The sequence below is a fragment of the Danio rerio genome, chromosome 9, assembly GCF_049306965.1.
Source record: "Danio rerio strain Tuebingen ecotype United States chromosome 9, GRCz12tu, whole genome shotgun sequence".
Classification (NCBI taxonomy): Eukaryota; Metazoa; Chordata; class Actinopteri; order Cypriniformes; family Danionidae; genus Danio; species Danio rerio.
This window is the reverse complement of record NC_133184.1, coordinates 48343419-48368427: the sequence shown is the minus strand read 5'-3', so window position 1 is coordinate 48368427 and position 25009 is coordinate 48343419. Positions and strand designations below refer to the sequence as shown.

General features: G+C 36.2%; 1 protein-coding gene and 2 long non-coding RNA genes across 9 annotated transcripts in view; 1 reads left to right on the top strand and 2 right to left on the bottom strand.

The window, feature by feature from the left end:
* slc4a3 (solute carrier family 4 member 3) overlaps positions 1–25009 on the bottom strand; it is a 208743-nt gene that overhangs the window by 136322 nt on the left and 47412 nt on the right. For 3 of the 7 annotated variants that reach the window (XM_073911534.1, XM_073911533.1, XM_073911535.1), the window contains exon 1: positions 7741–7947. The exons of the other annotated variants lie outside the window; for them this stretch is intronic. The gene's annotated coding sequence lies outside the window, so the exon portion shown is untranslated. Of the gene's footprint in view, positions 1–7740; positions 7948–25009 lie in introns of those variants that run through there. 7 annotated transcript variants of the gene reach the window in all.
* Positions 761–7947, bottom strand: LOC141376206 (uncharacterized). Its single transcript, XR_012385631.1, has 2 exons — positions 5888–7947; positions 761–2288 (listed from the first exon to the last, which is right to left on the bottom strand). It is a non-coding gene; the product is annotated as an uncharacterized lncRNA (long non-coding RNA).
* LOC103911691 (uncharacterized) lies at positions 13105–14807 on the top strand. The gene is made up of 5 exons (XR_002459547.3): positions 13105–13154; positions 13975–13991; positions 14103–14179; positions 14337–14386; positions 14687–14807. It is a non-coding gene; the product is annotated as an uncharacterized lncRNA (long non-coding RNA).

Here is a 25009-nt window from a genome sequence, read left to right as displayed (position 1 = left end):
TAATGTAATGGGCAGCACAAATGTCTTGATAACTCAAGCTGTTGATGTTGCCATCCACTCTGCAGATCTCTTGCACACCACCACAATGAATTAACCCCAAACCATGATTTTTCCTTCACCAAACTTGATTAATTTCTGTGAAAATCTTGGATCCATGTGGGTTCCAGTAAGTCTTCTGCAGTTTCTGTGATGATTGGCACATAGTTTAACAGACGATTCATCAGAAAATTCTACCTTCTGCCATTTTTCTAAATGATCAACTAGAACTCAAGTTATTATTTGTTGCTCCCACATATGGGATCATCGACAAGACTTTTTTTCAGGTAGCATATATATATATATATATATATATATATATATATATATATATATATATATATATATATATATATATATATATAATATATATACACATACACACACACAGGTCTCATAATTTTGCCTTCAACTGTACAGTATGAACATTCTACATTGTGATATTAAATATTGTTTAAACCAGTGGTTCTCAAACTGTGGTACGTGTACCACTAGTGGTACACGGGCTTCCTTCTAGTGGTACGCAGAGGAATCAATTATGTAATATGTACATGCTACAAATATTTAAAAATTTATCAAAAATGATTTACATATAATAATATTCATTATATGACATATAGCCTATATTTCTGTCCAGGCAACATTTTCAGATGTTGATGAATTGGCTACTATATGTTAATACTTTACATTTAAGTACTGCACTTTTCTTTTTACCTTTTACAGATTTTAATTTAAATGTTGACTTATTTTAGTTTGTTTTTTTACATTTTACATAGCACAGTACAGTGTTAACGTTCAGACTATTTATGTTTAAAGTGGCTGACAATAATAAATATTCTTAATTACAGGAATTAATCTGCCACTTTTTGAACTGTGCAGAACTGTAGCTGCTTTACTGGGCTGACTACGCTGTATTTCAATACTGCTCATTATGGTGGTACTTGGAGAGACAATTTCTTCTGAGGTTGTACTTGATGAAAAATGTTTGAGGACCACTGGTTAAACCAAAGAAAAAGAAGCAATGCTTCATCAATGTTTTTCATCTTAATATTAATTTTAATCAAACCAGAGAATTCAGGGCGACGTTATATTGTACACTGAATTTATTGCATGTAACTATTTTTTGCCAATAAAAACAAAAATGTAAAACATTCCAAGAAAAAAGGTATAAAAACCACACTCTGCACACGGCAGGTAACGTGTGTGTCCTGCTGCCACTGTATTTAAAGAGAAGTATAAATAACCATGCGGTCAAATATTTGCGTGTGGGAAATCGGCGTGCAGCTCTGGTCTGAAACATCAGCACATCAATCACTGAACGCTTTCTGTTTACTCCGCCTGGCCAAATCCTCTCACTTACTGTTATTGATTTCTTTATTCAGTGTTGCTTTTTGCCAACTCAGAGGAGGCGCTGCTAGTGGCCAACACACAGAATGCTGATTATTGTTTAGAAAATGATAAATGTGCAGATTAACTTGTAGATTTTGTCTGGGTTCCATTACATTGTGTCTCCAGCACACTGTTATCACCAAACATTCGATTCTCTTTGCTGAAACTTGATATGAGGATCTCAACATCCCAAATGGCCATCCGCACGCAGGTCCACACAAGGCAATTAATCTGTTATCTGATGCCACGGTGAGCAGATTGCTGCCTAAAACCATCCAGCCACACTTACTGACAATATGTCAGCTGAGTTTGAGGAAATAAGCTTTAAATGCTGTAAGGCTCCATATATGTTATTAATGGGGTTATTTGCCTTTATAACAGCATATGATGATGCTTTAAAAAGGCTTGTTTCATTAGATTCATATTTTCTCTTGTCTTCTGAGAGTTAGTTGAAAGATCCAGCCAGAAGAAAAACATGACAATTGAGCTAAAACTAGTTTTTTTCTCTTTCACAATCAGGTCACAATATACAAAAGTGCAAATCGTAAAATCTGAATTCCAGCAAAAAAGCCAAAATAGTGATGTGTAAACACAGAATTCTGATAGGAAAATGTATATTTCAATTTAAACTCAAAATCCTGAAAAAAAAGTCAGAAGTGTGAGATTTAAATTCAGAACTTTAAGAAAAAATGTTAACTGTAAGATTTAAACTCAGAACTCAGAAAAGAAGTCTTGATTTTGAAACAAAACATTACAAAATTTACAACAAATTTGCAACATAGCCTGATTATGAAAATGCACCCCACATACATTTCTGGAGATCACAAATTATGTGGCCAGAAGTATGTATGGCTGCATTTTGTCTTTTAAACAAACGGTATGGGGCAGTATGAAGCCGTTCTTTTTCGCGGTAACCAGCTGACTGATTACCTCCATGTGGACCGCTTTCCTGCTGTTACCAGTTTGTCCAGTTAGCTCACCACATACAACGGTGGACTTGTAACACAGAGAGGAGTTGACCACAACAACAGGGTTTGAGTCCAGAGATAAATGGTTCCAGAAAGTAAATAAGAAAGAACAGAATCCTATATATATATGGGTCAGTGTCAAAACAGGTTTGGCAAGATGGGAAATTTAAAAATCTTTTACAAAGTTGATTTAAAAGCATCCGTCAGATATTTTAAAATGTACAGATTGTATTCATGTTGATTTTATGTAATTAAAAATAACATTTACACCATTTTTTACAGACATTAAGACTGAATGCAACTGAAAATGTCAAATGGTGTAACTGCCAAAAATTGTGAAATATTAAAAAATTTACTCCTTCTAGATGATATGCAAGTGTACACACTGAAATAAATACTTCATTTTAAAATACCACAATAACATTTATTGTATTCGCATTATCTCTAAATGTACATTTTAATGAGTTTTTGCAATATTCGGCCAGACACATGCTAAAAACACTTCTGGTTTCTAAATAATCTTTGACAAATTATGTAAAAAATGTTAAAAACTATTTTATTACACTAAACTAAGTGTTTTAATTTTAATTTCACATTATTTCCATGTACATAATTATATTTTTATGTAAAATACTGGTTACACCAATTGACAAAAACCAGTTACACCACCTGACAGTGTTGCTTCTACAGCCAAAGATTTTGAAATTGACAATTAAAATCAATTCAAATTAAGAATGATAGTCAACAATTTCAGTGGGATTGTCATTGACAAATGTGTTTAGAACAATGAAACCAGGTTGCTGAACTTTAATACACCAAGTAATAACATCCTTTACATTAAATGTGTGGCCCTCATCAATAGAATATTAACAAACTAAAGAAACATGTTTAACATTTAACACCTTTTCCATCACTGTTTCTTTTCAGTTGGCTTAATTAAAATAAAAATAAGTAGATGATATTAGAAAAAAATCCACTATTTTACTTTTAAGCTATTTAGAAACAATTTGCCAAACACTGTACGTAAATCACTAGTACGTAAGAACTGCTGCTTACTCGTTGTTGCCTTGGTGCTGGGATTAAAGGCCAATTTTTGTAAGCATACACGACTGACTGACAACAAATAATTTCATGAGTGTATCCACAACTTATCCACAAACTATTTATTTTATACAGTTAACTTCAGAATTATGCAGAATTATTATTAGTCCCCCTGAGCTATTAGCTCCCCTGTTATTTTTCCCCCAATTTCGGTTTAACAGAGAGAAGATTTTTTCAACACATTTTCAACACATAATAGTTTTAATAACTCATCTCTAATAACTGATTTATTTTCTCTTTGCCATGATGACAGTAAATAATATTAGACTAGATATTCTTCAAGACACTTCTATACAGCTTAAAGTAGCATTTAAAGGCTTAATTAGGTTAACTAGGCAGGTTAGAGTAATTAGATAAGTTATTGTATATCCATGGTTTGTTCTGTCGACTATCGCGGGGAAAAAGCTTAAAAGGGCCAATAATTTTTTACCTCAAAATGGCTTTTAAAAATTGCTTTTATTCTAGCCTAAATAAAACAAATAAGACTTTCTCCAGAAGAAAATTTTTTATCAGACATGCTGTAAAAAAACCCAAACAAAACTGATTTCAACTGCAATTCATTTGTTTAGCAACTTCTGACTTGTTCTTCACAACTTTTCATCATTAAAGTTCCTCCGAGTCACCTCCAGTTGTTAATAATAATAGTACAACAGCAAGCGCATCAAGTATGAAAACCTCCAAAACTTAAGGCTGTGTGCACTCAGTCTATAGAGGCTTGTCAGCCTTGTTTCATTTCCCATGTTAGTTTTTTCTTTTATTTAAAAAAGAAATTCCCAAGTGCTCTTTAACAGAGAGAATATTATTGTCAACACATTTCTAAACAAAATAGTTTAAATGACTAAATTCTAATAACTGATTTCTTCCGTAATCTTTGCCATGATGACAGCACATAATATTTGACTAGATAATTTGTAAGACATTAGTATTCAGCCTAAAGTGACATTTAAAAATGTAATTAGGTTAATTAGGCAAGTAAGATCTATTGGCCAAGTCATTGGGTAACTGTGGTTTGTTCTGTATTTAAGAAGGCTAACAATATTGACCTTAAAAACTGCTTAAACATTTTAAAAACTGCTTTTATTCTATCCAAACTAAAAGAAATAAGACTTTCTCAAGAAGAAAAAAAATACTTACAACATTTCAAAGGAGGGTGATACAGTGGCTAATGTGGTTAGCACAGTTGTCTCACAGCAACAAGGTTGCTGGTTTGAGTCCAAGATGGACCAGGATGGCTTACTGTGTGGAGTTGACATGGGTTTCCTCTGGGAGCTCCAGTTTCCCCCACAGTCCAAAGACTTGCGGTATAGGTGAATTAGAAAAACTAAATTGACTGTAGTGTATGAATGTGTGTGTGAATGAGAGAGTGTGTACATTATATTGTGTGAATATAAACATGGATTAACATAAACAAAAAAAAAACATTCATGTTGTGCAGTAAAATAATTTTATCCTATGTTTACAAAGCTTTAATAGTAAGGTTGTGGATTAAGCACCTATTTCTCAAACAAAAATAAATAAATAATCTACACTATGAACACAAATAGTAGTTTAATTTATGTCGCATTTTTGATCAGCATCATGAACTAATGATATTTGACTAAATTGACCCCTGACAGAAAGACTCCTGCTATATGAGTCAAATGGTGTAACCAGTTACACCCCTTGACATTTCAACTCAAAATGAAATTTGACAGGCATTATCAATAACATCTATGTAAGCACATGGGCTTGGTGGGAATATTTCAAATTTAACTTTTAAATATAATACTTATTTTTATAATTATGAACAATTATCAGTGCATTTCTGGGGTCTTACCATTTGACATGCATATCTAAGAATAGCTGACCATACCTTAAAAAGGTCAAAGTATCTCACATTTTAAAAAGAGTTACTAACCTTTGCATGCAGCAATTAGTCTTATCAAGAGTTCTTCTCTGTGATTCAATTTCCTGTCTAACTGTCTTGTGCACAATATTAACAAAATGGCTCAATAAATGGTGGTTACACCATCTTGACATTTCAGAAATTTGAGGTGACAGAAAAAATTCCCCAAATGAAATATAATATTTAAAACAATTGTGCTATATTTACCTTTATTTACTATTAAATATATCTAATGTAAAATTATGCCAGACTAGCCGATACAATGTTTCATTGAGGCTTTCACATTTTTTAAACAAGGTAAACTATTTGGTACCAATTTTTTTTGGTTACACCACATTGACATTCTTGCAATAATCCCCTAAAAATTTTCTTAAAATGGATTAAAACCAAAAAATTAAACTTGGTCCTCAAAATAGAGAATGTATGCAAGTAATTTGCTTATTTATTTTGAAACTGTAACCTACTTGAATTTATTTAAAAGACATGGACACAAAAAAATGAGCGTCACGTCATTGACCCATATATATATATATATATATATATATATATATACATACATACATACATACAAGTGAATAACAGGGTGAGAATGTGGTAAAATCTGAAAATGTGGTCAAAATCAGGCAAGGGCTTTGCTTTTTCTGGATTTTATTTGAAAATTTTGGTTAAGGGGAGTGGTTGGTTGGGTCAATATGTGCTTCTAAAAACACTATTGGTTGGGTTTAGGGAAGAAGGAGGGTGGGTCAATAGATTGGTCAGTCAAGTTAGTCATTCAGTCAGTTGTCAGGAGCCTCTGGTGGCCAATGGTACTCATGAGAGACATTTGAGTTCTGAAAAAGCATACAAAGCGGCCTCAGGTGGATTCGCGGAAAAAAAAAAACTGCAATAAAACGTAGCTCCTGGAACTTATTTGGTGCACTTCAGAAATGTATATAGCGGTACGTTTTCAGTATGAGCCTGAGTTGGAAAAATCAAAGTTGTGAGATGTAAACTCATAAGACTAAATGTCAGAATTTCAGAACTCAAAACCAAGATCACAACAACACAAAGATCATAATTGTGAGATTTAAACTCGGAATTTTAATGGGGTAAGAGTAATTAATCTAATATTCAGAATTTTTTTTAAGTCTGAACTATGAAATGTAAATCTGGGAAAAAATAATCAAACTGTAAGATGTCAAACCCTAATTTTGAAGGGAAAAGTCAGAATTATTTATCCCAAGAATTCTGGAGACTGCAAAAAGCAATCTCATAATTCTGCAAAATAAGAAATAACACTGAATTCTGATATTGTTATTCTTAATATTCAGAGTTTAAAACTTAAAATTCTGCCTTTTTCTCAAAATCCTGAAATTTCTTGTAAGAACAGTGAACATCATACTTCAGACTTTTTTTTTTTCTTATCTGAAAAAAAACTTAATTGATTTGTACTAATTTTTAACTTAATTCTTACATTTTCTGAGAAAATTAATTGAAGACTTTACATTATGTTTTCATTTGTCCGCTTTAAAAGCCTGTCAACACAACAAGACAACACTGAACATCAACCAATTAGCACATCTCAGATCCCCTCTGACAAAGCTGTTCTTTCAAAACCCAGGCTCTTATTGCTTATGCTGAAGAACATGGGAACTATCAGTATTGCATCTAGTTTTAGTGCAGGTGGTCTTAAAATCCAAAACGGTCTTATATTTGTGCTATTTCTGTGGATTAAGGAATGCTTTCACATTGAGTAAATGGAGAATCCAAAAAATACAAAATAAAATATAAAGTAGCTGTATAAGTGAAGTTTCATAAACTAATTTCGAGAGGAGCACGTGATATGATTGTGCACCGCTGGCCACTCATCCGTAATCAGTAATAATCCAATCAGAATGATCCTAGCTTAATATAAATGGATCACTTTCTCCTCATTGCACTATCTTCGTTTTGGAAGAATGCTTCCCGCTACAAACGCTCCAGCATTTAAACTACGCTTCACCATCATTCAACCTTCTGGCATGGAAGAACAAACAAACAAACAAACAAACAAACAAACAAACAATCATCATCATCATCAACAACAACTTCTCCAACCAGAAGCCCGCTCTCCTCAAAACTCCAGCAGCTGCCTCGCCAGCAATCGAGCCAGAATCCCCGCAAGAAGCCGGCATATCAACTCTTCCATCTTCTACTTCATCTGCCGCTCACTACACAAGCCACAACTTCGTCCAAACTTATGACGCCGGCGATTCAAGCCACCGGAATGAAGCCGAACTCACGGATCACCTAACGTTAGCGGTCCACTTTCGGTAACGTGCATGCTTAAAGGGAAGTCTGGCGAGATCAGCGTGAATAGAACGCTTTAAATGAAGAACTCACCTCTCAGCCTCCCGCTTGTCAGCAGATCCATAACATTCCGACAGCTGAAATAGTTCGAAGGCAAATGACCAGGCAATCTAATCCATGAACATATGTCCACAACACCTTCATTCGTCGATATACATCCATGGAAAGGTGTACTAATATCCAAAACAGCTGCTGGTGAGAGTGGAGCCATACTTTCACGCATAAACATTATAGCGATCTGATCTACAAAATGGCCGCCGGCCTTTACACTCTGAACTCTCGACCGTGACTCCAAGGAGCCAATACGTTAAAGGGGAAGTATAACCATCCAATGAGCTTTCCAAAACTGGAGATGGTCCCGCCTACTCTCCCGACAAATTCATGAATGGACTGCGTGCAGAGACTTTGTTTCCGGCCAAATAATTCCAATCATGTTGAGATTACAGACATGTTACTTATCATGGATGGAGTAAAGCCATGATAAACATTACATTCACACAGTTCCTATTAAGTGGCAACATTGTTTTTTTAAGTTTGACTTTGGCAGTTGATATATTTACACTTTATAAATAATTTTATATATATATATATATATATATATATATATATATATATATATATATATATATATATATATATATATATATAATTTTTTTTTTTTTTTTTTTTTTAAATTATATAAAATTGTGAAATGACTATTACCCAGCAAGTGATAGACAACCTACACATCATGCAGTAACTCTTTTATATCACGCCAGGGGTGCAACTGCACATTTACTGTGGGGTATGCGATTTCAAGTTTTGCGCCCCACTTTACCCAACCCCCCCCCCCACTTTTTTTTTTCATCAGCATGTCAAAGTTCTGAACGCAACTGAAATTGTATGAAATAGAAAAGTATAATAACACCAATGTAAAGTCCCAAAGAATTACATCTCATCCCAACCCAAATTTCTTCTTAGTTCCGTTTTCCGCACCAAATGATTATAGCACCTTGACATGTCTTGTTTTTGTACTTTTTGTACATTTGTCAAAACAAAATGATAGATATGGGAGGCAAAAGAACTTAAAATGTAATCACTTCTCACATGCATATGTGAGGGGTGTAAGGTCTGTCTTCGCATGAACAATTGACTGAAACTGCTATCACACCTTTCACAAAGTGAAATAAAAAAGACTGTACAATGTTTAAGGTAAAACAATAGAGACAAACTTCCTGAAATGTTTTATTTTATCAAAATATTATGGGCCAACTTTTTGGGAACTAAATTGAACTAGTTTTGAGCACAAATCCAAAAGGTTACCAAAATGCCTAATGTATCAATATGATATTTAATAAATTTATAAAAACATGTATATGGTATAAAAATGGATCTTTATAGGATTAATAAACATCTCAGTTTCAAAAAATGTGAATATTCTGAATATTTGTTCATGTGTCAGTTTAAACCAGGGTTAAGAATCATTATAATCAAATATATAAAATTTATATAGGGGAATTTTTTAATCAAAATATTATTTTCTATTTTGTCTGAAACATATTCAGTAGGCCCACACGGTATCTGCGTGCGCAGAAATCAGCAGTTTTCTACAGATTTTTAGCCCATCATTGAGTCTTTGTATTTAATTGTGTAAATGTGTGTACATTTATATTTACTCAGTTTTTAAATTCATTTCACTAATATTATTGTAATATAATAATAGTAATATAAAATGTTCATATGATTTATTTACAGTTGGTAAAGTAGTATTTTCTGCCTTTTAGTAGAAACATTATTAGATATATTAGCGACTTGCTTTGTTTACCAAATAAGTGGATCTAATTTGATTTGCATTGTAAATATTAAATAAAATTGAAGATATAATTTTTTTATTCCATATTATGTATATATATATAGTTTTTATCTGTTTTTAGTTATGATAATCCTAAAATCATTCCGCAGATTTTTTACAAAAGTCCCAGCAGAAATAGCAAAAATATTTAGCAGATTCTGTCTGGCCATAATATTTAGGTATGTACTTTTAAACACACATTTTGTTATTACTCTTATAATTATATTACTCTAAGTTATTACTCTTATAACTTTTGAGCTCAACTGTAAGTATGATTTGACAGTTTATTTTGATAAAACTTTTACATAAACTTTACACTTGAATGCATGACTGCATGTTATTGTTTTGAATGAATTTGAATTAAAACGTGTGTGCCAACGAATGCAATTCATTCCAATAAACCCTCTCGTTTTTGCTAAATTAATTCTACCATATTTTACCATTCTATCTGCTCTTCTGTGTGTGTATTTTCCCGTATTTCTCCCGCATTTGTAATGTTTCTATGAAAGGTGAAAGTAGCAGCTACACAGAGTCGATCTCATGTGATATAATTGCAAGAACTGTTTAAGAGAATTAAGCTTTCGCATTATTTTGGATTGACAGCACGATGAAATAGATGTAAAAACGGCCGCATTCACGTCTTTTCCAGTAAAGCTTTATGCCGCTCTTATCCACCCTCTGATTCAGTATAACGGTGCTGAGTGACGGACGCGCCACATAGTGATAAAGACGGCTTTTATACACGCGATTTGAAGATGCATGAAAGCGGATACTTTGAGATTCGAGTGTGTGAACAGACAAACACACTTAATAATATGAAAACATGTTTTGTTTTAAATACAACTAATATTATGTTAAATTAGCATAAACAAAACTAATTGTCATTGCATTTATGTTAGGTAAAAGCCCATGCAGAGACTGAATGGGGATAATAAATAATTCATTATATGGCAGCCCGTCGCTCCCAAAAACATTAGAAGTTGATTAAAAGTATGGTAATAATAGTGTGGGTTAAGCTTACCAATCCCTTATCCAATTTGTCATGGCAGTTTTCATTTTAAGGCATTGTTTGTTCTCTTTTTGTTTTCTATTTCCCACTCCACGTCTCTTTACTCTTCTCTCCATTTTGAACATGTGACTGTAACCGAGCAACGGATCAATCAAAAGGTCAACGAAGAGGGAGGGGTGGTATAATTTTGTATTCAATAAAATACAATTGTATATTCATATAAAATGCAGGATACACATTTTTTCAACCAAATATATATATTTATTTTGTTTAATATGTATAATAACACGCATAATTTCAAAAATAGTTTTGGCACAATGGCGCCCCCCATGTGTGGCGCCCCTATGCGCCGCATACACTGCATACCCCCTTTTTGCGCCACTCCCGATACCCCAACACATAATTCAAAGCACAAAATGCCGGAATATCAAGCAAGAGCAAAAGTGACGGATCTACTAAACCGTAAGAGGGCGGATTAATCGTTTGCATGCCTGGGTCTCTCTTCATGGCCCTCGGGGCGTGGTCAAAGCATAGCGGCCGGATCGTCTGTCAATCAAACGGCCAACTTGGGCGAGTTGTAAGTGTCCACGGGCCTTTACGTGTCCCCCAGGCCCGCCTCGCACTCCCTCGTCCTAGTACACAGTATTGTTTGCCGTTCTCGACATGATTTCCACACAGAAGGCGGAAAAGACAGGTCTGGCACAGCAATCCCCTTGATTGGTCGTTCGTTGCCGCAATGCATTCTGGGCAGCGCACTTTGCCCTTTAAAACGGCTACAAATGGAATAAAACTAAGATTTAAAGAAGCCAAAATGACAGCATGTTTCTCGAGGAGATGGGTGGCGTCTACCTTTGCAGTCTAGGCGATGGTTGAAAATGTGGCCTACCGTCGATGAGAAACAGCGCTCCTACCGTATGTATAAAAGGCAGTATGCCAAACTGCTCGGTTACGGACCCTGGGTGCCAGGACGGCTGTTCAAATTGAGCTCTTCCAAAGTGACCCAAAACAAGCGATATCAATTGGCAACAAGATTCGGCCTCAAGTTTCGGATCCTATGCAGCCGATGGGGCCCGGGGCCATTTTTTATTTGTTTTTACATTTGTACCTTTTGTCGTCCTTGACCACAAGCTATGGCTGACCACACCTCCCAGCTGAAAAATCCATAAATCCCTGCATAAATTAAACAATAAATAAATATGCAAATAAATAAATGAATAAGTACATACATCCACAAATCCCTGCTTAAATAAATACACAACTAAGGAATAGTGCAGGCTGATAAATAATGAATTTTTTTTATTATTTCTTTTCAATATTGTCCTATTTCTCCAACATTGGTGCAATGTACTTGACCATTTATCAGGCCGCACTATTGATTGTTTCTATATTTATTTATGCAGGAATTGAGGCATTCCTCGATCGTTTCCTTGTCAGCCGGCAGAGATCACTCTATAAAAGACGGGTTTTTTTCCCGCGGCCGGTACGGCGACTCAGTGGCTCAATGGGTAGCGCGCTCGCTTCGCAACAAGAAAGACCCGGGTTCAAGACCCGGCTGGAGACCTGCACTGTTGCAGCCTGGCTCGACGTGGGGATCGCATCTCTGGACTATCGCTTTCATTTCGCAATTTTCTTTTGCCTTTTCATAATATCAAATTTATACACGTGTGTTCAGAACGTTGTTGTTAGTAGTTAACGACAGAATTATTTTAACTTTTGACTCAACTAATCCCTTATGAAAACTGAGGGGGCACGAATTATTTTTCCTTTTGCCCTCAAATATGACACGTTTAATGACAATGATGACAAAATTCATATGTCGAAATGAACATGAAAAAACACATCAACTGCTTGCTAGGTTGCTATCGAAAATCCAGCATGTAATGCACATTTAAAATAAGGAATATTATACACAAATAATTTTAATACAAATCTTTTCATTCCAAAAACTCAAATGACATGCATGCGTACGACACGAATGCACATTGAAAGAACCGAAAAAAACAACACTTTCACAATAACGATAACAAACCTTAATATTTTTATAAATTCTGTTAATTATATAAACAAATTTAAGAGCTTTCCTTTAAACCACTTCAGCAATGCTGCATGTTTTGCTCCTTGTTGCTGTTGTTGTTCTAACATAATTTTGCCTCGTTGAACTCAGGAGAGTGCCCCGGTCACATACATCGGAGTAGATTGATGAATATGGTCTTCTTTTACAGAAAACCCTCCCAATTATAAGATGCATATGTCATATGGCTGGGCGATTTGGCAAATAAAAATCTAGATTTTTTTTTATAAAGTTTGACCGATTCAAGATTTCGATTTTTTTTTCCAACATGACTGAAGTAACAACCCAACAAACACACAACGTTGCCTCAACGTAGCGACCTTCCTACAACGTTGTACCAACCTTGCAAAAAGGTTGAGGATTCTACGTTGTTGCTAAACGTTGTCACAACGATGTCATAAGGTTGCCATTTAAACATCATGAGGGCCGCATACTTTAGGTTGCGTGGACGACCACTGTTCAACATTTACTGGTCACAGCTAAATCAGTTTAAATTTCAACAAGCCGTCGTCTCATTCATCAACGACCGAGGAGACGTATTGCTTTATTTCTTCTTGGTAAATAAGATACGTAAATCGTGAATATTCAAACAAACATACGATTTCGACAACAATCTGTTCCAACATTACACACACACACACAAAAGCCGTAATGGAGTTATTACGAGCGAGTAACATTTCGGCATTCCGTTCACGGACGGCAACAACATTAAAATCATTATGTTAAATCTCTCGATAAAACATTTCCTGATTATTTACCTACGCCTTGTCTTTGGTCAAATGGACAATAATGTTTTTGAAGTTCAGTTTTTTCCATATCCATCGTGATCAGTTAGTATGACACTTCATCACACGAGCCGACCCACTTTTTACAAAACACACAAAATGACTTTTAAATACAAAACATCTCTGTGCAGATTGCGTCCCGTTAAAGGAACAGTTCACTCAAAAATAATATGTACTCACGAATTATTTGCCCTAAAAATAATAAGTGATTCCAAACCTTTAAGTTTCTTTATTCTGTTGAACACTAAAGACTGTAAGCATTTGCTTTCATAGTAGGAAAACACTATGGAATTAAATAGTTACAGTTTTCCAGCTTTATTTAATATATCTTCTTTATTGTTTAGCAGAAAAAAAAGCTAAATACGTTTGCAACAAATAAAGGATGAGGCTAAATGGCAGAATTGTCAGTTTTGGGTAAGCTATCCCTATAAGTTAAAGTAGGCCTATATAAATTGATGTTCATATGCCTAATTAATATAGATAGTAATTAAAAGGTCTGCTAGTCTAAATTTCTATTTTGATTGGTCTTTTGATGTTTTATTTAAAACCCACTCTTTTCTTTGCTCAACAGGCTATTTTTACATGGAGGTAATTTTCTATTGATAATTTCTGGATTTTAATTATGTGCAAGTTGCATAAAACTCTATTGTTTAACCACTCACTGTTGTTTTCAAATTATTTATATAACTTGTCTTTCAGAATGTTTTCAGCTGTTGAATTCACCTCAGATCAGTGTTGCTGTAATTCCTGATCTATGGAAAGAAGAATTGGATGAGGTAAGAAGTATACTATTCTATTTACTATTAAATGTAGTTATGTTACCTAAAACAGCATGTCCATAATGTGGAAAATTGATCATGCCTATGAAAAATTACTTTATTATTTTGTACAGCTGTTATTGAAATTACACTAAGTTTAACATTCCATTTACAGTGAGCAACGCCACAACTACAGGACCTCTTCTTTCTCTACTCATAATTTAAGTAAGTATTCAGAGACTAACTCTGACTTCTGTTAACTCAAACCTGTTTTCCCTGTATCTCTAAATTTATTTAATTGTATGTAATTTTGGTATATGATATATTATTTAAACATTAAAATAAAGTAGGCTACATAATTACTCACTGGAGATTTTATATGTAATGAAATTACAATAAATGTCTGAAACTTCAATAACTTGCTATAGTCATAGTCATTTACTGTGTAGTGCTGTGGTGTCAAGCTCTGATCTGTCCTCTCTTGTTCACTGCCTATTTTGACTTGTCTGCTGTGGATCTCTGAAGCTGGATTATCCGTTGAATTTGTTTCTTCCTCTGACTGCTTTCTCCATACCAACAACTACGACTGGTCTTCAGCTGCGCTCCCCAGTCTGCTGTATTCTCCAATCCAGAGCTTCACTGCCCAGTGTCATTTATTTACATTTTAATAATTTCTTGTTTACTTTTCTTGTTTGTTTACCCTTTAGTGTAATTATATATATATATATATATATATATATATATATATATATATATATATATATATATATATATATATATATATATATATATATATATTTAACTTTATTTTAAACTGTTTGCTTATAATTAGATGTGTACTATATGTATTAAATGTTGTGAAATATAGAATAAAAAGTTTGATTATATTCATTTGTGTGGCATTTTTACACTTTAAAGTTTACACATGCAGTTGTTAAATGAAATAGGAAAAATAAATGAACAATATTTAATATTAAGCAATACTGGAAAAGAATTGCTGCTTATCCTGTATTCTAGGCAGTATTGATAAACTGCCACAAAAAATATTAATACAAGTAGTAAGAACGCCGCCTCGCGGTTGCTGAATGTCGCACGACAACGTTGCTACAGCCTTCTCACGTCTTACATTTCTACGTTGTGACAATGTAGCGAACACGTAAGCGGCAACGTTGTCTTTGAAAAAATACAACGTTGTGCAGACATCGCTACAACGTAAATGTGTTTGTTGGGAATATCTTTATAAGTAAATTGAAAAACTATCTGGTTAAGGACCATTGTATTTTAATGGCCATGCCATAGGCTATATAAATTGTTTCAATTAGGTTTATTTCTTTCTTATTTATTTATTTATTTATTTTTTGCTTGTAGCAAGGATGAACACAAAAATCTTTGAACAGAATATATGAATAATAGCAGAATGATAGGCTGTTCCTAGTCTATCAAGAGCCTATCAATAGCCATAAATACGTAAGGCATACTCATTTTGTGTGTGTGTGTGTGTGTGTGTGCGTCTTTTATCACTGAAGCCGCTCTCTTCAAAAAACGAAGTTTGTTTTGTCTGTGTGGCAATATTTCGGATTTTAATCGACTGAAAAGTTAATTTAGATGAGCCAATATTTAAAAAATGCTGTGAAGTAACTGTGACGTGCGGCCACACATCGAATCTGAGGCCTGATCTCTCGCTGTCACCCGCAGACAGACGCCACACAAGTCAAGTCGCAAAACTAAGGCTGGTATACCTGAAAGGTTGAATAACTGAAGCCGAAATCTGTCAAAATACAGCGCTGAAATTAAAAGGCATTAATGCTTTTGAGCCAAAGGTCTATTTTTAAATATCTGTAAACGCAATCAGAGCCAATATGGAGAAAATGTACCGCCTAATAATTAGCTATAATCATTCTAATAAAATGAAAACCAAAAAAAAAAAAAAAAAAATCATTGCATTTTCGTTTGATAGAAAATATACAGATAAAAAACAAAAAACAAAGGATGGCTTAGTTTGTAATAATGTGTTTTAATATTAATAAAAAATATGCTTACTCCATTTATATAGCTACGCCGCCAACAGACAAGCCATTCAAAAATTATTATTTCACTGTGTACAAGGTTATTGTTTACATTTTTCAATAAAAACTAAACGTAGCATGTCTCCCTATCATTTAAAACATGCAATTCATAACACACTAGAGCTGTAAGCCTATAAGCAGTGTGTAAACTTCCAGGGCGGTGTTGGTTAAAGCGCACCACGGTATTAAACTCCAATACCTCCGAGGGAGAATATGTTACCCAGTTTTAAGAATAAAAGGCATTTTAAAATAAGAACAAGTAACAAATAAAAACTGATTCCGTGGACTTTAGCATCTGTTATCTCGCCAGTGTGTGCGGCGAGTGTGTAGCGCTCTTTTGCAGCGCATCTCAACTCCGGTTTGTGAGAGAGAGAGAGCGCGCGCGTAAAGAGCTCAAAGCCGGCATATAACCAAAAGCAAGATCATGTCGTTATAAATATTCCGTTAACAATATTCATCGAAATATTTATATGTTTACATGGTGTTTATTGAGATTGTGTGATCTGTATAGGCTGATCTTTACAGAAGCCAGCCTGAGCAGCCGATCAGCGCGGTTCAAACTATAAGATCGGCGCGGTTGTTTAACATGGCAGATTTTCCGTCCTTCATACGTGTAGAGAGATCGAGTTTATCGACATGATGAGGGAATTTGTCTTGACAATCCACACAGACGTGACTTAATAAAGCGTGAATTCATGTAGGATTTTACTTGTTGCTAGTCTGAATGTAAATCCCCTCGTCAGGCAGTGCTGGAATAGCGAAGTGGATCATAGCGCGTTTGATCCAACGGTATTAAAAAGACAAAAATACACAACTTAAGGTAAATGCTTGTATTTGTTGTAATTGCACCATGCAGCTTTGCAATGCATTCCCACAACTTCATGCATTGGGTTAAATTAGGCTGTCCAATCTGTGTTCAGTCCCTCACTATCATGATTGAAACCCTGACAGGCAGTCAGGTATAGCCTAATACAGAGAGTAAACCAAAGCGCAGTGGTGCAATTATAATGTATCTAATGGTTTTTATATAAGAAATCGCGATACCCCGATTTGATACAAAACAAATTCGTCTTTAAATGTTATTTCGAATTAATCGAGAAAAAAACGCCTAGCCCTGGTATGTTGGATTTTGCACATTTCAGTTCATTGCATTTTAATGTTTCCTTTGTGTGATCTTCGATCTGTTTGGTCTCTTTCTGAATGTGTTGTTTTATTCCACTAGGTGACAGTACAGTATTTATTTTATCTCGTTTTGAACAAAATAAAAAGCTTCTGTCTCATAAAAAAAATCATGTCATTGAATTAACATCAATATTTTGGTATTGATATTAATATTGATATTTCAGCCTCTCCTAGAGCACCAAATAATGTTGTGATCATTTCTTTGCTTTGACTTGAGTATTGAAATGAGCATACTGATATTAATATTGAGATTTTGGTCCCTTCACTCTTTAGGTGTGTGTAAATAACACACACACACACACACACACACACACACACACACACACACACACACACACACACACACACACACACACACACACACACACACACACACACACACACACACACACACACACACACACACACACACATATATATATATATATATATATATATATATATATATATATATATATATATCCCTGCTTAAATAAATACACAAGGAATAGTGCAGGCTGATAAATAATGAAATAAAGTAACTACATGTATAAGTATACCGATAATCACGCCAATTGTGACTCTCACATCAATACACCTGAACGTCAGTCAGTTTATAATGGCAGTAAGAAAACAATTTCCTGCTCGACTGCAACAAACAAGAGGAGGACATTTCTGGCCATGGAGTAGCCTTTCATACTTTGTGTTAAATACATTCGAGTTTAAAAAACTTCTATATCAGTAAGGGGTTTAAACTCCACTCCATCATCATCTCACCAGCTGACCAAGAGGTAATCCCAGGACTTCCAGCATAGAAACGCCCCATACGCTCAGTTCTCCTTCTAATTACCACCCTGCAGGAGGACAAATGCCCACTTCTACAACCCTCACACATTGTGACATTAAGTATTGGAACATGCATTGACAAAGGAGCTTCCATTCACAATCGCCCATACACTTATGAAGACTCCTCCCACGAATATCAGCCATTACAATTAATCATGTCTGCTGTACACGTGCCATGTTGCTAAGATTTCATTTCTAATTCTCTCTTGTTTTCCATTTTAGAGTTCAAGACTGCCGGCTCCTGAAACTGCCCTCATTCAACCCATCATACTCTTCATCCATTCCTAATGCATTTACACTCTTCGCAAAGATACTTTCCGCCCATACAGCCCACACCCTTGATGCCATATTCACACTAGACTTTGGTTCAGAGATGTTCTAAGTTAACATTAAAGTTCATCTCACATCCCATCACAGCATAACTGATATAATTTTGCAGGATGAAGAACTCTCTTTCTTTATTATGCAAACAGATCAATTACACAAGGACATTTTAGGACATTAGCCATTTTGAGCCCCCCCCCCCAAAACCCCCCCCCCAATATAATATTGACAATATTTAGCACTCATAACGCTCCATTGCTGACTATCATTTGTACTTCCGCTATAGCAGAGTCGCTCCGCCGAGCCTCATTCTCCCTCTGCAGCCCCCCCCTCTTCTTCCCACTTATAGATGACACAACCGCCCTGTCATACGATTCTGATTTAGAGATGCTTATAGCAGTTCTTTTCTCCACAGGTTTCCCCCGAATCAACTCCCGGTCACTCTTACACAGGGAGTCTGCGGAGTATCAGAAGGTGTTGGGGGCTGATAAGTCAATATAGAGGAGTTTGAGGGCCTTTAAAGTATTAGAAAGTCTTAGATTCCTTTACAAGGTAATACATTTATTATTGTACAAGGTATCATCGTATGCTAAAGTTTGACTGTATTCAAGCCATGAATATCAGGATACTAGGTAGTTACGTAATCAGTAAATTTCTACTAAGGTTTGACAGCTTGCCGCTTGTTTACTGCAACACTATCAGTCTGCAGCTCTATGGGTGACAACCTGTCGAATCGGCTAGATTTTAATATACATGTTTCTGTATTCGATTGTTTAGTTGGATTCATTTATTACTTTTTAATATTTAGTAAATATTCTGTAAGATAAATCTCACCAGCATTTTTTTTTTAAAGTGGTGATAAGGTCTTAAATGTGTGGAAAAAGTATTAAAGGTGTTGAATTACTTCTCTTAATCCTGTATACTATGTTTCAGAATATGTGCAGCCATCACAGAAGTACAAAGGGCAGCAACAAATCCAGATCCTAGGAAGGAGGTCACCTGATGCCTTCAAGACATACGTCCTAGCCACTGGCCCCCCAAAGAAGCCCAGATGGCTCTTGTCAGCCATAATCCCACATCCACTCAAGGGCGAGGGTGTGACCCAGCCACCTTACCTTCTTCTTTTTCTTCCTTCTAGCCTGAGTAACACTCAGTTTCCTCCCCCAGCCACATAGGTAATTGGAGTTTCATCCAAGCCCCCCGTCACCCCGCCACCCTGGCCGTTTCCGCTGGAGTCTTCACAGCCCCCTCCCATTTCCCGACTCCTGCCGGACCCCGCCCCCCCTAAAGCTCTGACTTCCGCAGAAGTGTTACCCCAAGCTACGACCCCCGCAGGGGTCGTCTCACCATCCCTTCCAGGCCTTAGCAATCTTTATTTATATATATATATATATATATATATATATATATATATATATATATATATATATATATATATATATATATATATATATATATATATACACCTGTACATAGATACATATTTATAATAGCGCTGTCACTCCCCCGCTCCATCTCCTAACGGAGTGTTCCTCGAGCACCTAACTCATCCCATCACCCTCCAACAGGAGTCTTCACTGTCCAAATCCCCTTTCCCAGACTCCTGCTAGAGTAGGCCAGCTTGCCCTGTTCCCCGGGCGCCGACCCCCGCAGGGGTCAGTCACTGCCCCCCCCAGGCCACTGAAACTCATTATATATATATATATATATATATATATATATATATATATATATATATATATATATATATATATATATATATATATATATATATCTATGGACTTTCGTTAATAGATATATATTTTTATAGAGCGCTGTCACTCCCCGCTCTATCTCCAGTCGGAGTGTTCCACGAGCATCGACTCCAGCAGGAGTCTGCCCAAACTTGCCACTCACCCTCTAGCAGAAATCTCCACCGCCCAAATCACACTTCACGATTTCTGCTAGAGATGGCAAAATAAAATAAAATACAAAATTGCTGCACCCAACTCCCGCAGCTCCCATTCTGACTCACAGAAGTCTCCTGATCACCCCCTCCAGGCCTTAGATTACCCCATTTTATATGTATATATATATATATATATATATATATATATATATATACTCTCTTATATATACATATATATTTATATATAGCGCTGCCACTCCCCCGCTCTATCTCCGTTTGGAGTGTTCCTCGAGCTTATTTTTGACTCTTAATGAGCCAACCCCGCCCACCCCTTATGGCCCCCCTTCACTAGTCTCCCCCAACCCCCTCCCCCGCTCTGGCTTCCGCAGGAGTCAGTTTCAAACTTTGCTCCAACTGGAGCCCCCTACTCTTTCTTCATTCCTTAATTACTATATCCAGCAGCCGAATATAGTAAAAACCTTCTAGCTTTTTGGGGGAAATTCTTTAAAATACTCGGCTGCTGTCCCGAGCTAGAGGCATTTTTTGGGGAGCGATCGAGACCTACCTGATCTCGGTTCTCCTGATATGCTTCTAGACCGGGCGGGAGCCCTGGGCTCAAATATCTCCGAGCTCAGGGTTCTCTCCCGGGACAGCATGCCAAATCTGCTATAAGTGCCAAGCATATCTAAGTGGGAACTCTTGAAAGCACACATGGGCTTGTTTCAGCATTGGGTCACAAGTACAAACTGAACAATTGCAGAGACAGCAACAACACATCTCATTATTAATTGTTCTTTTGCACTTCTGTCAGCATAACAGATTTTCTCAGTTACTGTTGGCCTTCATGTTTTATTTCAATATTCGAGGTCGCATAATTGTAAGCCACAGCTGGTTGACAGCTAAATGAAAAAAAGAATGCTGCTTTGAGATTTACAGCATTTTTCTGCTTCGTTCTACTGCTTGACATCTGATTTTATTCATTCATTTTATTTTCGGCTTAGTCCCTTTATTAATCCGGGGTCGCCAAAGCGGAATGAACCGCCAACTTATCCAGCACGTTTTTTTTTCACAGTGGATGCCCGTCCAGCCGCAACCCATCTCTGGGAAATTGATATCTGATTTGTGTTTACAAAAAAAATATTTATGAGAGTGAACAGCTTAAAATCTCATTCAAAACTGTTCTGTATGGGTCTTTTCGGTTTTCCGCATTTGTCCTTTAACAAATGCAATATTATTTTAATCAACTATATTATTATTATTATTATTATTACTGCATATTTTTATATAGCCAGTTTGATTGAAATAAGTTGAGATGACTAGAAAATGTATTTGATTCAACCAAAAAATTAAGTCATGAAGCATTTTTACAGTGTGTGCATTTTTCAAATTTGCATGCAGTTTTTTTAGTGTGTGTGAGTTACAGTTAATTGTAGCTTTTATTATTATGGTAATTATTATGGTAAAGCATTTTACACCATAAACTGAAATATGCTTTTCTTATCCTTAATAAATTTAATTAAACGTATCTTGGTCATGGTGGCCCAGTGGATAGCACAATTGCCTCACAGCAAGAAGGGCGCTGGTTCAAGCCTCGGCTGGGTCAGTTGGCATTTCTGTGTGGAGTTTGCATATTCTTCCCGTGTTCGCATGAGTTTCCATCGGGTGCAGCGGTTTCCCCCGCTGTCCAAAGACATGCGCTGTAGGTGAATTGGGTAAGCTTAATTGTTCGTAGTGTATGTGTGTGAATGAGTGTGTATGGATCAGTGATGGGTTTCAGCTGGAAGGGCATCAGCTGTTTAAAACATGTGCTGGATAAGTTGGAGGTTCATTCCGCTGTGGTAACCCCTGATTAATAAAGGGGCTAATCTTAAAAGAAAATGAATGAATGAATGAATGTGTCTGAAGAACAACAATTTCTTCAGTGAACCACTGTTTATAAAAGCAATTCAATCTTTTTCTAAACTGCAGTACTGAAAACTGTCTACAATCAGGTTTGCCAGCCTAAGAAACAATTCCTGTAACACACAACACTAACACACAGAAGCGCAGGCATCCACAAAAAGGGCCATTCAGATCTCCACACACTGGCTGAGATCTGTGCATCCTAAGTGTCAAACGAGACGGAGGTCAGACTGATGCTATTATCCCGTGATCAGCCATCACGTGTAACCCAACACCTGTGCCTCACTGACTGGCACTGCGCCACCAGCATTCAACCTGCCGTCACCCAGGAAACTGCATAGCAACCAACTACAATTCTAGGTTTATAAGTCTATATTGCATGCATTTTGTACAAAAATATTAAGCAGCACTTAAGCATTAAACAGCATTTCAATAATTAGAAATGTTTCAAACTAGCATATTAGAATGATTTCTGCAGGATTGTGACACTGAAGCCTGAAGTGATGCTAAAAGTCACCAATATTCACCAATATTCATTCATTCAATTTTTTTTAAGCTTAGTCCCTTTATTAATCTGGGGTCGCCACAGCGGAATGAACCGCCAACTTATCCAGCATCTCCACTTAGAAATGCCAACTGAACCAGGCAACTGAACTGGAATGTCATTTGCCTGTTTAATAAGGATTTGATCAGCTGTAGTTATAAATTACACGGTTTTAATCTTTCAAGGGCTCGTCATCATCCTAATCTTAAAATGTAATATATTTTAAACATTAATACTATATGAACTACATATATATGAGTGTAAAATAACTAAATAAATAACTAATAACTAAATAACACAGGCTCATTCTGGAACTTTGAATCCCCTTGAGCATCAGTGAATGCATACAGTACAGTAAATACAGATCCATACACAAACAAACTGCCTGTCTGTCATGTTGTGGCTTTTTGCTGGCATTGTCTTGTGAATGAATAATACATACTGTAGGTTAGTATATGCTTCATTCAGCCAGTTTCATTTCTGTCAACTTTGCATTTCTGACAGTTTGGCACCATATTGTGTGTGAATAATGCGCAGGTTAGTGTATACTCCATCAGCTGTTTTGTTTCTGTCAGCTTTCCATTTATTTAATGGAATGGCTTAATAAACTATTACGTCTCAGAACATTTTTTTTGTGCCAAGAATAAAGCCCTTCAGTCTAATACAGCAGTGCTATGTTTAGCGTTGGGCTGCCAATAAGCCTGTCCGACTTTCTTCTGCAATAACAACCGCCTGCTGTAATTTATCCCTAACATATTAAAATGATTTACATTTTGCCAGTGGTTGCTGTCTTATTCTGATTGTTGTTACACATTGTTTAATTTCCTTCTTCTGTGTTGTGGAGAAGAAAAGCACTGATTCATTTGGATTTGGATTGGATAGTTAAACTTTACATTTATAATTTGTGTTCCATATTTTCTCTAGCTCTCTTCTTCTCTTCTGTCTTTTAAATAACAAGTAGTAGTACTTTTTCTTTCTGCTTTGTGTGACATACCGTGATATAAAGTTAGGTCCATAAATATTTGGAAATCAACACAATTGTAACATTTTTGGCTCTACACACCAACACAATGGATCTGAAATTAAATGAGCAAGATGTGCTTTAACTGCAGATTGTCAGCTTTAATTTGAGGCACGCAAAGTCACCCAAGTCAGGTGAATGCTATAGGAATTATAACAGTTTGCATATGTGGCTCCCACTTGTTAGGGGTCCAAAAATAATTGGACAATTGGCTTCTAAGCTGCATGGCCAGATATGTTATTCTCTAATTATCAAGCAAGCCATCATTATGCTGCGTTCACACCAGACGCGGAATGCGCGTCAAGCACAAGTGATTTCCATGTTAAGTCAATGCAAACGCACGATTAGACATCCTGCGGCGCGATACACGCGAATGGCGCGGTGCGAATAGCGCGATCTGAACTTCAGCGGACATTCGCGCCACGTTAACCAATCAGAAGCTTGCTCATGTGGGGGCGTGATTGTGATGTATAACCAGTTGATGGTCTCCCGGGGGAAATCCTCCAGGCGACACAGTCATCAAACTGGGCTTGGCTCAGTCAGAAGCACCGTTGAAAGCCTCCGTGATCCAGGTTCAGTTTCTGGAGGAGTTTATGAGCTCACAGAGCTGGATGCATCTCTGAAAGCATGTAGTGGACTCAGACACGGTCCTAAACGTATCGACGCTGTTTTTCATCCTTCATAAAGTACATAAACACTGTTATTTTCTTCATAAAATCCATGTTAGCCATTTAGCAACGAAGCTACAGTCACCGGGAAGACAGAAGCCCTGCCCATCATGCGAATCCGCGTCTGTTCTGAAGTTAATTTGACACGCGAATGAAGCGGATTTGAGGCGCGAATGAAGCGGGGTTTGACGCGCAAATGAAGCTAGTAAACTCAAATGTTCACGCGGCTATTTACGTGCGAATAGCGCGATTTATCCGCGCGTACCGCATCTGGTGTGAACACAGCATTAGGCTGAAAAAGCAAAGCAAACCCATCAGAGAGATAGCCAAAACATTAGGCATGGCCAAAACAACTGTTTGAAACATTCTTAAAAAGAAAAAACGAACCAGTGAGCTTAGAAACACTAACTGAGCATCAAAAACCAGAA